The following is a 12,915-nucleotide window of genomic DNA, read 5'->3' on the forward strand; positions in this document are numbered from 1 at the left end:
TTTTATCCTGACACCTCCCTGCTTGAGACCTACCAGTAAACTCCTGTTGTTCTTCTCCTGGAGCCTTAAGAACTCTGCCTGACTTTCAAGCATCTTCATAATTCATCCTGCCCCACCTATCAAACCATACTTCCACTGCACACTCTCAGAGCCTAAGGACAATTATCCTAAATTTCAAGGAAAGCAACTGCCTTTTCCTAGTTTTGGAGGGCTCTCAGGAAAATACCTAACAATGGCTGCTTTTCGGGGTAGCTGGTAAGAGGCAGAGCTAAATACAAAGATGATGATATACTGCACTTCCTTTTAGGAATTGCCATTATCTATCTACAAAAGTCACTCATGTGAAGAGTTGACTCATTGGAAAAGACTCTGATGCTGGGAGGGATTGGGGGCAGGAGGAGAAGTGGACGACAGAGGGATGAGATGGCTGGATGGCCTCACCAACTTGATGGACGTGAGTCTGAGTGAACTCCGGGAGTTGGTGATGGACAGGGAGACCTGGCGTGCTTCGATTCATGGGGTCGAAAAGAGTCGGACAAGACTGAGCGACTGAACTGAACTGAACTGATCTACAAAAGTCATGATTGTTACTATTAATAGCTGCATTTCATCGGTGAGGGTAAATAATTTGCCACACGCCGTGCAGCTCAAAGAAATCAGAGCCTAGATTAAGACCCAGGTCAACTGGATGCCAAAGCTATAATCTTTCCATTTTAGCAGACTCTTGGCAAGGGAAATAGTCATATTTTATATTCACTATCAGTTGCATTCATTGATAGATCAACACTGAAATTAAAAAATTGTAACTAAACTAATTCACTTCCATAGCTCTTTTAGCTTATGCCTCATAATTTAGTACAATGTATACTATAATGTGGGCTTCCCTGGTGGCACTAGTGGTAAAGAACCCACCTGCCAATTCGTAAGAAATATAAGAAACATGGGTTCAATCCCTGAATTTGGAAGACTCCTTGGAGGCAGTCCACTCCAGTATTCTTACTTGGAGGATCCCATGGACAGAGGAGCCTGCTGGGCTATGGTTCATAGGGTCACAAAGAGCTGGACACAACTGAAGCGACTTAGTATCCATGCACGTACTATAGTGTATTTTTACCAACTGCTTCTTGTGTGTAAATCTTGTCTCCTTTGTCAGGTTATTGGTTTAATAAAGTGATGACCACATGCTAAGCACATACTTAGAACTATCTATGCTGCTGCTGCTACTGCTGCTAAGTCGCTTCAGTTGTGTCCGACTCTGTGCGACCCGGCAGCCCACCAGGCCCCGCCGTCCCTGGGATTCTCCAGGCAAGAACACTGGAGTGGGTTGCCATTTCCTTCTCCATGCATGAAAGTGAAAAGTGAAAGTGAAGTTGCTCAGTCGTGTCCGACTCTTAGAGACCCCATGGACTGCAGCCCACCAGGCTCCTCCATCCATGGGATTTTCCAGGCAAGAGTACTGGAGTGGGCTGCCATATAGCACATTCTAAATATGCACTAAAAACTCACATAAGAAGAACTCCATTTCCGTTGACTGCTTGCTTTATCAAAGTAGTATCTTAAAGGTTATATAATTCCTAACCAAAAACCTTGAGTAAAAGGATAATTTACCAATTCAGAGAAGTTAATATATCTCTTATTAAGCTTAATTATTATATCATTGTTTATCAATATCCTCAAAACATCATGGATTCTGCCTCTCTTACAAAGATACACACCTTATCATCTCTACAAAAGAAAATACAGACGGACATAAAATTGTCAGTGTAATATATTTATGAACAGCATGTGCTAGCAGGAGATAGAAAGGTATAATTCAAAGGAGGAGATTTACGTTCACGAAGGAGCCTAGAGAAACAATTTCATATGCCAAGAATCTGTTTTTATCCCAAACATACCTGAGAATGGAAAAGCACTAGGTAGATGGACCCAAGATGTTTCTGTAATGAGGCTTATTTGTGTTTGTTACCAAGTAAATGTATGGATGCGAGATTTGGACTGTGAAGAAAGCTGAGCACCGAAGAATTGATGCTTTTGAACTGTGGTGTTGGAGAAGACTCTTGAGAGTCCCTTGGACTGCAGGGAGATCCAACCAGTCCATCCTAAAGAAAATCAGCCCTGGGTGTTCTTTGGGAGGAAGGATGCTAAAGCTGAAACTCCAGTACTTTGGCCACCTCATGCGAAGAGTTGACTCATTGGGAAAGACTCTGATGCTGGGAGGGATTGGGGGCAGGAGGAGAAGGGGACGACAGAGGATGAGATGGCTGGATGGCATCACCGACTCGATGGATGTGAGTCTGAGTGAACTCCGGAAGATGGTGATAGACAGGGAGGCCTGGCGTGCTGCGATTCATCGGGTCGCAAAGAGTCGGACATGACTGAGCGACTGAACTGAACTCATAATTTTGAAAATGTCATAATTTGTTTTCATTGCTTTTAGAAAGATGATCTGTATGATGCAACTGATAATGAAATGCAATTTTCTACCTGGTGAGATGTTTCCCTAGTTCTTCTGACCATTCTGCCTCATAGAGAGAGGGGACTAATGGCGATTTTGTTATTTATCAAATCACCATCTTCATTAGAGTAAATTCATGACTTTCTTTTCTCAAAGGAAGTCTCTCTTGACTCCTTCCATCTCTGCCCTCCTCCAGCATTTTCCTTTTGCATTGGATCATATTTTAACATACTTGTTTTCATTTGCTAGAGGTACCAACTCTCTCCAGTTAGACTATAAACTCCCCAGGGTTGGTTTAGTTTATTTTCTATAAAACCCCCTTAGCTCTTTGCACAGCAGAGAGCCAAAATAGGCATTTAATAAATTAAAGTATTATTGGGTTTTATTTCAGGAAGACAGAAATGGGGTCGTCCCTCTGCTTCGCTCCTTGATTCTTTGGGCCTCTCTGAAACCACATTCCCAAACACAGCACAGCTGAAATAACAATAGCACCAGCTTGCATTTTTACAGTACCATCCACTTTTCAAAGCGTTTTTACATCTCTTATCTCATTTATTTCTCACCAGAATCCTACGAGGTAAGTAGAACAGATATGCCTCGTTTCACTTGATAGATGGTAAAATAGAGGAAGGGAAAGGTTAAGTGACTTGCCCAGTCTCTCACCACTCTGGTCCATCTGCCAGAATTATCTTCCTAAAAATAAATATAAACATGACATTCCCCTGCATAAAATCATCAACAGGACTCCGGCTGTCTACAGGGTAAAGTGCAAACTCTTTAGCAGGGCATACAAGTCCCTTCACATCCTGGCCCCATGCTCCTCACCAACTTCATCTTCCACTGCTTCAGCCCAGCACTGCACCCTCCCCCAGCCACACGGAACTTCCGCCATCACATCAACAATTCTCAAGGCCATGTGCCTTTGGACACACGGGGTCCTCTGCCTGGACTGCTGTTTAGGGTTTAAACCTCTCATTACCACCTTCCAGCCTGAGAAATTCTCGTTCAGCCCCCTATATGTAGGTCAAATGAAACCTTCACATTCTTGCTTCTGGATTCTCCTCTGCTGGGTGAGGGGCTTCCCTGGTGGCTCAGATAGTAAAGAATTGGCCTGCAATGCAGGAGATCTGGGTTGGATCCCTGGGTTTGGAAGATCCCTTAGAGAAGGGACTGGCTACCCACTCCAGGGTTCTTGCCAGGAGAATTCCATAGACAGAGGAGTCTGGTGGGTTACAGTCCATGGGGTCACAAAGAGTCGGACACGACTGAGCAAGTAACACTTCCACTTTACACCACTGGGTGAGCTGGCCACTCCTTTATTAACCAGCCCCTGCCTGTTGCTCCCCCTTACCCTGATCAATATTTTTCTCTTTTTTTCTGTGGAACTTATCACCTTCCAACATAATATATGATTTGCTTATTTATTAACTCTTCCCATCTGTCTCTCTCTGACGGAATGTAAGCCCTACAAGGGCATGGACCTTTGCTGGTTTTGTTCACTGGTGTGTCTCAGGTACCCAGAATGGAGTCTGATACATAATCAATGCACAGGAAATTCAGAAAGCATTAATTAAGCAAATGCGATTTTGGCACTGAGACTGCAGAGATGAGATACAGTCCCTCTGGTCTAGGAGAAGGGGCGGGAACTAAAGCACCGCGATGGGAGCAGCTTGCCGCTTGCACAGATAGTGGTATGTGCTGGGGGAGATGAGAGCACAGATAAGGAGCAGCCAGTGAGGCGGGGCCCGGCTGAGTGTAGATGGAAACAGCAGACAGGAAAGGCTTAGTCTTCATCCAGAGGGCAATATGTAAAGAGAGCCTTGACAGCCGTGCACAAGTTCACTGAGTTCAGACAGAGGTGGGGAGAATCTTTGCATTTGAGAAATTACAAGGAATTTTTATAGCTTAATATTAGGGTATATATAGGGATGGAATATAAGGCCAGAGAAGTAAAATCTGTTTATATCTATACAGAAGATGGAAATGGAGCTCCTGAGTATAAAGGAGCATGGCTGTAATTGGGTTGTTTTTACCTCCAAAACAACTATGCTTCAGAACACCCTTTCCCTGTCATGAAAAACTACCAGAAATAATTAATTCTGATGTTAATAGTTTAGACAGGAAAACAGTCTGGAGTCAGGGCATTAGACCTTGATCTCCTGAGACTTTAGAAGAAAATCCTAGAGAATCTGTCTTGAAATATTAATCTTGCTCATTCATGGAGCTTCTGGATCAGCAGAAATTTGATATGTTTTCCTTCATTAAGCTCTTTATTTTGTCCTTTTATAGTTTGAAAAGAACTTTCATAGCTAGAGATATATCTAGTTAGAGATGAATTGTGGTACTTGGCTTCATTTCAAGAGACTATTATTTTTTTTCTTTGAGCAGTTCAGTGTTGTTAAGTCATCTGATGAGTATCAAGCACTGCGCTACACCCTTGCTCCAAAGACTAGTTAGGAAGCCAGGGCCATGACTGTTGAGGCTCCTAGACTATTGGGATAGACAGACATATGAATACAGTGTAATGTTGCAGGGATCGAATATAGATGTACACACAGGAGACAGAGGGCAGACAAAGAAGGGGGTGATTCATTCCTCCAAGGAGACAGAAAGAGGGAAGTGTGCACACCACACGAGGTTTTTCAGGAGACGTGATGCTTGATCAGAGTCTTGAAAGTTAGTGTGTGGTCACCAGTGGACAGTGAACTTCCAAGGTAAAGCGAGAAGCACAAGCACAGGCTTGAGGCTATGAAACAGGCTGGTGAGTAAGAAAGTACAAACAGTTCAACCTGACTGGACCTGGGGTGTGCATGTGGGCATGCTCTGTGTGTGTCTGTGTATGTGTGTGTGTGTGTGTGTGTGTAGGTTCTGAGGTACATAGCCCTTTATATGCTATGGTAAGGGTTGGGATTTAATCCAGTCAGCCATTGTGATTTAAAGAGCACTTGTCTCAGATTGCTTTAGAAGGTCCTCATTAAAATTCCCTGGTGGTCCGGTGGTTAGGATCTTTTATTGTGTCAGGATCTGGGGACCTTCCCCGGTCGGTGAACTAAGATCCAGCAGGCTGTGTGTTGCAGGAAAAAAAAAAAAAATTTTGCAGATCCCTGGGCAGGAATGCGGAGAAGCCAGTGGCACCCCACTCTGGTACTCTTGCCTAGAAAATCCCATGGATGGAGGAGCCTGGTAGGCCAAAGTCCATGGGGTCGCTAAGAGTCAGACACGACTGAGCGACTTCACTTTCACTTTTCACTTTCATGCATTGGAGAAGGAAATGGCAACCCACTTCTTGCCTGGAGAATCCCAGGGACGGAGGAGCCTGGTGGACTGCCGTCTATAGAGTCGCACAGAGTCGGACACGACTGAAGTGACTTAGCAGCAGCAGCAGCAGGGCAGGAATGATTTGGAATCCCAATAAGAACGGTGAGTGAGCTCAGAAAGATCAACAGTCTGCAAAGCTCTCTAGGTGATTTCTAAGTTTGAGGACTTCCATTATAGGCAATGGGGAACCAGTCAAAGCTTTAAATAGAGGCCGACAATCAGATTTGCTGTTACAAAGACTTTTAAAGTAGTTGTACTGTGTGAGATTCTAAACTCAGGGGCTTTCATTGACTAGGCTTGTAAAATAAATGACTGAACTAGGCTGGGTGGAATGGTTAGGGTGTGGTGGTGATTTAGTCGATAAGTCATATCCGACTCTTGGGACCCCATGGACTGTAGCCCGCCAGGCTCCTCTGTCCACAGGATTCTCCAAGCAAGAATACTGGAGTGGGTTACCATTTCCTTCTCCAGGGTATCTTCCCAACTCAGGAACTGAACCTGGGTCTCCGGCACTGCAGGCAGATTCTTTACTGACTGAGCGAGCTGCAAGGGAAGCCCCAGGGTGTGGTGGGGACTGAGGCAAACCAAAGAGCACCAACCTTGGCTAAGGGAGTGGTCACTGTGTGGCCTCAACCAATTGGTGACAAGTAGGAATTTGGGGCTTCCCTGGTAACTCACATGGTAAAGAATCTGCCTGCCATGCAAGAGACACAAGTTTGATCCCTGGGTCAAGAAGATTCCCTGGAGAAAGGAATGGCTGCCCACTCCAGTATTTTGCCTGGAGAACTCCATGGACAGAGGAGCCTGGTGGGCTTCAGTCCACAGGGTTGCAAAGAGTCAGGCACAACTGAGTGACTAACACTAGGAATTTTAACCCAGTGCTGTTGACCGTTATCTTTTTCACAATAAATTTTTCATCTGTATTTTACTGTAAAATCTCCCAGTATTTAAATAGTGGTTATATTAAGAAGGTTCTTGGATACAAAGAACAGAAGCAGATTCTGGATGATAAAGCAGAAAATACATTTATTAAAAAGATGTTTAACATAGTAAAGCCACTCTAGAAATTATTTGGCAAACATACATATACCTTGTGTTTCAACAACCTCATCCCTAGACACACACCTAACTAAAAGGTATGTTCCCCGAAAGACATATAGTAGGATATTTACAGGAGCACTACGAATCTTACAAGAGATGGAAACATCCCAAATGCCTATTCACAATAGAAAGGATAATATAGGGTAATACATTTACACTATGGAATACTGTGTACAGTGAGAAGGAACCATTTACCACCACATGCAGCGAATGGATACGTCTCACAAACAGAGTTGAGCAAAAGAATATGAACCAAAGGGTTCATATTATGTGATTCTATTTATGTTTAACACAAAGAGGCAAACTAATCCATGCAATTTGAAATCTGAATAGTATTTACCACTATTGTGTTGTGATTGTTAGGAATGTTGTGATTGGAGGGGCACACAATAGGGTATTTTGAGGTTCTTATTTTATTCTCTTTTGGTTCTGGTATTTTTGTATGTGAAGATTTATTGAGCAATATATTTATGACATGAGCAGAAATGTCTGTGGCATGTTTATTTTTAAACACCTACTCAACTACATGACAAAATCATTTTCGATGATAGTTATGAAATAAAACTATATAACTGGGACCATAAAAAATGTAGACAGTGAAATCATTTTTTAGTTAAATTTTATGAGCATGTATAAACCTATGCTGCTGCTGCTAAGTCACTTCAGTCGTGCCTGACTCTGTGTGACCCCATAGACAGCAGCCCACCAGGCTCCCCTGTCCCTGGGATTCTCCAGGCAAGAACGCTGGAGTGGGTTTGCCATTACCTTCTCCAATGCATGAAAGTGAAAAGTCAAAGTGAAGTCATTCAGTCATGTCTGACCCTCAGTGACCCCATGGACTGCAGCCTACCAGGCTCCTCCGTCCATGGGATTTTCCAGGCAAGAGTACTGGAGTGGGTGTCATTGCCTTCTCCAGTATACACCTATACACACATATATATGTATATAATTTTTTAAATAATTAACAATCTAAAAAGAAGAAATTTTTATTTTAAAGATATTGTTCAAATTCAGGAAAATATATTACGTATGAAGTAAAACTCACACTTACCATACAAAATATTACATCTTTCAGTTTTCTGTTTCACTGTTTTATATATTGAACACAGATAAAAACTTCAAGCACTCACATAGATTGATATACTTGAAGTGATTCAAGTTCTATTTCTTTGTCTTTAAAACCACTGTACCAAAGCATATTATCTATCTCTATCCATAATGAAGATGCTATTTCTTTCCCCATCTGCCTCTTCTGTACATTATTTAAAAAAAAAAAAAAAAAAAGCTCTGTTGATATAATTTCCATACCACACACTTCACCCATTTAAAACCTATAATTCTATGGTTTTTATTATATTCACAGAGTTGTGCAACCAGTACCTAAATCAATTTGGGAACATTTTCGTCTCACTCCATAACAAACCTCTTACCCTTTAGTTACCATTCTTCATTCTTCCTCTTCATTCTTCCTGCTCCCGCAACACACACACACACCACCAATGGAATCATATAACATGTGTTGTTCCTGGCCTCTTTCGCTTAGTATAATATTTTCAAGTTTCTTTCATGTGGTAGCATTCCTTTTTATTGCCAAATGATATACCATTGTATAAATATACCATATCTTGTTTCTCCATTCATCAACGGATAGATATTTGCTTATTATGAACGTTTTTGGCTATTATGAATAATGCTGCTATGAACATTTGTATATATGTTTTTGCATGGACATACATTTTCAGTTCTCTTAGATATACGCCTAGGGGAGGAAATTCTGCAACATATGACCATTCTATGTTTAGCCTTTTAAGAAATTGCCAGACTTTCCTGGAGTGGCTGTACCATTTTACATTCTCATCATCAGTGTATGAGGGCTCCAAATTCTCCACATCCTCATCAACACTTGTTATTGCCTGTCTTTTTTATCACAGCTATTCTATGGATTTGAAAGCATATCTTATTTTTGTTTCCATTTGCATTTCCCCAATGGCTAATGAATGCTCTTTATCTGACCTGCATAATGGTTCCATGTGTATACTCACTGTGATAATTCAGCAAAGTATCCAATTATGATTGGCACATTTTTCTTAACATGTTACACTTCAATACAAATGTTTATTTTGAAAGTACATATTCCATATCAGGTAAAGAACTCTTACATTCTATTTTGGAAATAAAATCATCACCAATCCACAAAAAAAGAGGCAAGAGAAACAACTTTCAAGTGAGACAGACTTGAATAGAAATCCATATTGACTGATGCTCTATGTCTCATGCTGGCAAAGCTGCCTAATTCATCTGAGCCTCTGTTCAATAAAACTTTAAAAATAATACCTCACAGGATTGTGGTTAGTGTGGCTTATACAGAAGCTAAAAATAATTTTTTCCCAAAAATGTAAAAATTATCAGCTCATAAAACTACTCTTGCATTCTCATGGTTTGCAGATGATATGCCCCTTGATGACTATGTTAATATTTTCCCTCTAGTCTAAACATGTCTTTCTAAAGTTATTTTAAAAACATAAATCATGAATGTGTCTTCTTTGGCTTCAACAGATTTATGAATGCTTCAGTTATTGACTATGTCATGTGAAATGAAGAAGTTATCCTTATGAATTTGGGAAAGTTAATTGAGAAGATTCATGTTTTCTAATGGTCTCTGGCACTGTATTAGTTCCACTGCTGAATCTACAGCTCAGATCCAATACATTTCAGTAAGCCACCAGTTAACTGGCTTAAACATTAATTGTTTCACCTACAAAGTCACTATAATCATATGTTGCATCACTAGTATAAAATTTAATTATTAAGATTTATAACTAATAATTAAATTTTATACTAGTGATGAGACCTTAATCTCTGAGACCTTAATATGATAGATGGTTTGTAAATTCAGTGCTATATCACAATAGCCCTAAGAGAGATTCCCACCATAAATACACATTACAAAAATGTGCTAACCTACACTTAAATAAACTTTTTATTTACAAAATTATGACTTTAGATTTCAAGCTTTTTTCTCTGTGTCAATCAGGATTAGATTCAGTTGAATATGAGAGAAATCCAATATAATGGTAGATTAAACAAGATGGAGGTTTATTTTTCTCTTATGTAAGACAAGTCTAGATGGCTCATCTAGACTTGTAAAGACTCTGCCTGCCATGTTGGAGACTTGGGTTTGATCCCTGTCAGGAAGATGCCCTGGAGAAGGGAATGGCAACCCACTCCAGTATTCTTCTTGGAGACTCCTATGGACAGAAGAGCCTGGAGGGCTACAGTCCATGGGGTTGCAAAGAGTCGGAGATGACTGACCAACTAACACTTTCACTTTTAAGACAAGGCTTTTCCAGCTTTCCTGTCTATTATCACAGATTCTACCTTTAAGATCACATCTTGGTTTTAGTTTGGTTACTGAAACTCCCACCATCAAGTACATGTGTTTTTAGGCCACAAGAAACAGAAAAGGCCAAGGACAGAAGAGTCAGCTTCCAGACTGAGGCTGCTCCTTTTATAGCATTTTCCCAGAAGCTCCTCCCCAGATTTTCATTTACGTCTCATTGGCTACCCCAGCCATAAGGTTGATAAATTTAGTTGCAAGAAAGGGGGCATTGCCACACCTACATTACAGGGAGGATTTCCAACTAAGGAATAAGAGGATGGACAGCAGGCTGACAAGTAGCAGTCTCTGTCACACCATTTTCCCTCACTCTTTTCCATGTCTTTCTAGAATGGCTGTAGTCATCTATTTTTCATTCAAAATTAAAATTTAAAGCAAAGACCAGAGATTTATTATATGCTAATTAAGGTTAACTTTTATGATATCATTCACTAATATAACACCTATTTATTACACTTTCTTTGTATCAGCCACTTCCATAAGTGAAGGAATGGAATAATGAGAACATTTCCACCTTCTCAGTGTTCAGAGAATATTGATTCAGTAAAAGAATGATGATTAATTATTATATATAATGCTCATTTCAAATAAGTTATCCTTTAAAATATAGCATTACTATTTATGTAATTAACTACATGTACTATTTTAGCATAAAAATATACTTTTATTTATCAGGTGAATAATTCCATAGTTTTGAGATACTTGATACAAACTTGAAGACAAATTTTGGGTATCAATATCACACAAAGAATTCTTCTTACAAAATATGTAATTTTGTTCCAATGATAAAATTTCATGTGAATATATTGATATGGTCCTTTCAAATAAGATAATTAAAAATATAGTTAAACCTAGGTTTTCCATAATTTTTAATTAGAAAAAACAAGGAGATATTACTAGAGCAAAAGCAGACAAATTAAGAAACAAAAAAAAACTATAAATATTTGGTTGTATTATTCACATAAAAAAATAATCTAGAAAATATTCCCTTTTAGAAAATAGGAGACCTGTTCAATTCACTTTTTGAAAATTTCGAGGTATACTTTCAAGAAACTCTATTAAAGAATATGACACAATAATAATAGGTTGCTATTGTGGCAGCATAAATGACAACTCATTTTATTGCCTTTAACACACCATTTGACCTGTATATTAGTTTTAGCCATAGGATCAAGCTGAAATTGGTCTGCTCAAATTTCAGCTAGCTCCAAATTTCTTCAAATGGCGCTACTTTTTTATCTGAAACTTTAGAATATATGAAACATGCCTTTTATAGAAAAATAGACAATATTTCTTGTACCACTTGTCTAAGTTAAAGAGACTTGTCTTCCTTAAAAAGGAAAAAAAAAAGCCCACAGAACATTTATTTTGTTTAACAAAACAAAGCTAAATTTTTTGATGCATTTAAAAACTAATTCGATCTGAGATACTATTTTTAAATATTAGTCCTCCTCATCTAGGCAACGACAATCTACAGTGCTGCTACTCTAGTTTGCGTTTTCTAGAGGTTATATAAGTGGAATCATACAGTATGTCTGGCTTCTTTCACACAATAAATTATTTTGATTCATCTGTATTGTTTCATGTATTGATATTTCATCATTTTTATTGCAGAGCAGTATTCCATGAATATATAACAACTTGTTTATACACTCATTTGTGTTTGGGAGTTTTTTTTGGCCATGCTATGCTACTTGTGGGATCTCAGTTCCCCACCAGGGGTTGAACTCAAGCCATGGCAGTGCAAGTGCTGAATCCTAACCACTGGATGGCCAGAAAACTCCATCCATTCACCTGTTGATGAACATTTGGGTTGTTTCTTATTTGGGACTATTAAAAATGAAGCTGCTGCCTTTTTGGAAAATAGCTCCTCAAAAAAATTAACATAAAGTTACCATATAACCTAGGATTTCTACTCCTAGGAAAAAGAAATATAAACACATGTTCCTGCAAAATCTTGTGCATGAATGTTGCTAAAAACATTGTTCATAGTAGCCAAAAAATGGAAGCAACCTAAATGTGTTCCCACTGATAAATGGATAAACAAAATATGGTATATGCATAACAATGAATATTATTAAGCAATAAAAAGGAATGAAGGATTAATACATGCTACAACCGTGAAAACATGTTAAATGAAAAAAGACGCAGGCTACATATTGTTATGCTTCCACTTATATGGAATGTCCAAAATAGACACATTCCTTGTACCTGCTTCAAGTCCCTTCCTTGCTGTCTTCTGCATAAAAAGGTTTCCGGCAGATTTATTCATTGGTACTTTCCTCATTTCCTTCAGTTCTCATTAATACTCGATCCATTTTCTTTGCTCACTCTATCCTAAAAGGCATGCACACACCACTCCTTTCTCTGCTTTTCTCTTAGTAGTGCCAGTTAACTGTTACGTGACTATTGAATAATAGCTAAGACATCCAAAGTTCACCGTGTTTTAATTGCTTTATTTATTACTTAGTTCTCACAATACCACCAAGAGGTAAGTACTTGATTTTATTTTTCCAACTGGAAGATGAAACGCCGCGGTTAAGCAATTACCCCAAATCACAAATCCATCAGACGGTACAGCAGGGATTCCACCCCAAGGAACTCGATTCGGCAGCCTGTGCTGTTAATCAGGATGCCATCCAGG

The sequence above is a fragment of the Bos indicus genome, chromosome 15 (assembly GCF_029378745.1).
Source record: "Bos indicus isolate NIAB-ARS_2022 breed Sahiwal x Tharparkar chromosome 15, NIAB-ARS_B.indTharparkar_mat_pri_1.0, whole genome shotgun sequence".
Taxonomy (NCBI): Eukaryota; Metazoa; Chordata; class Mammalia; order Artiodactyla; family Bovidae; genus Bos; species Bos indicus.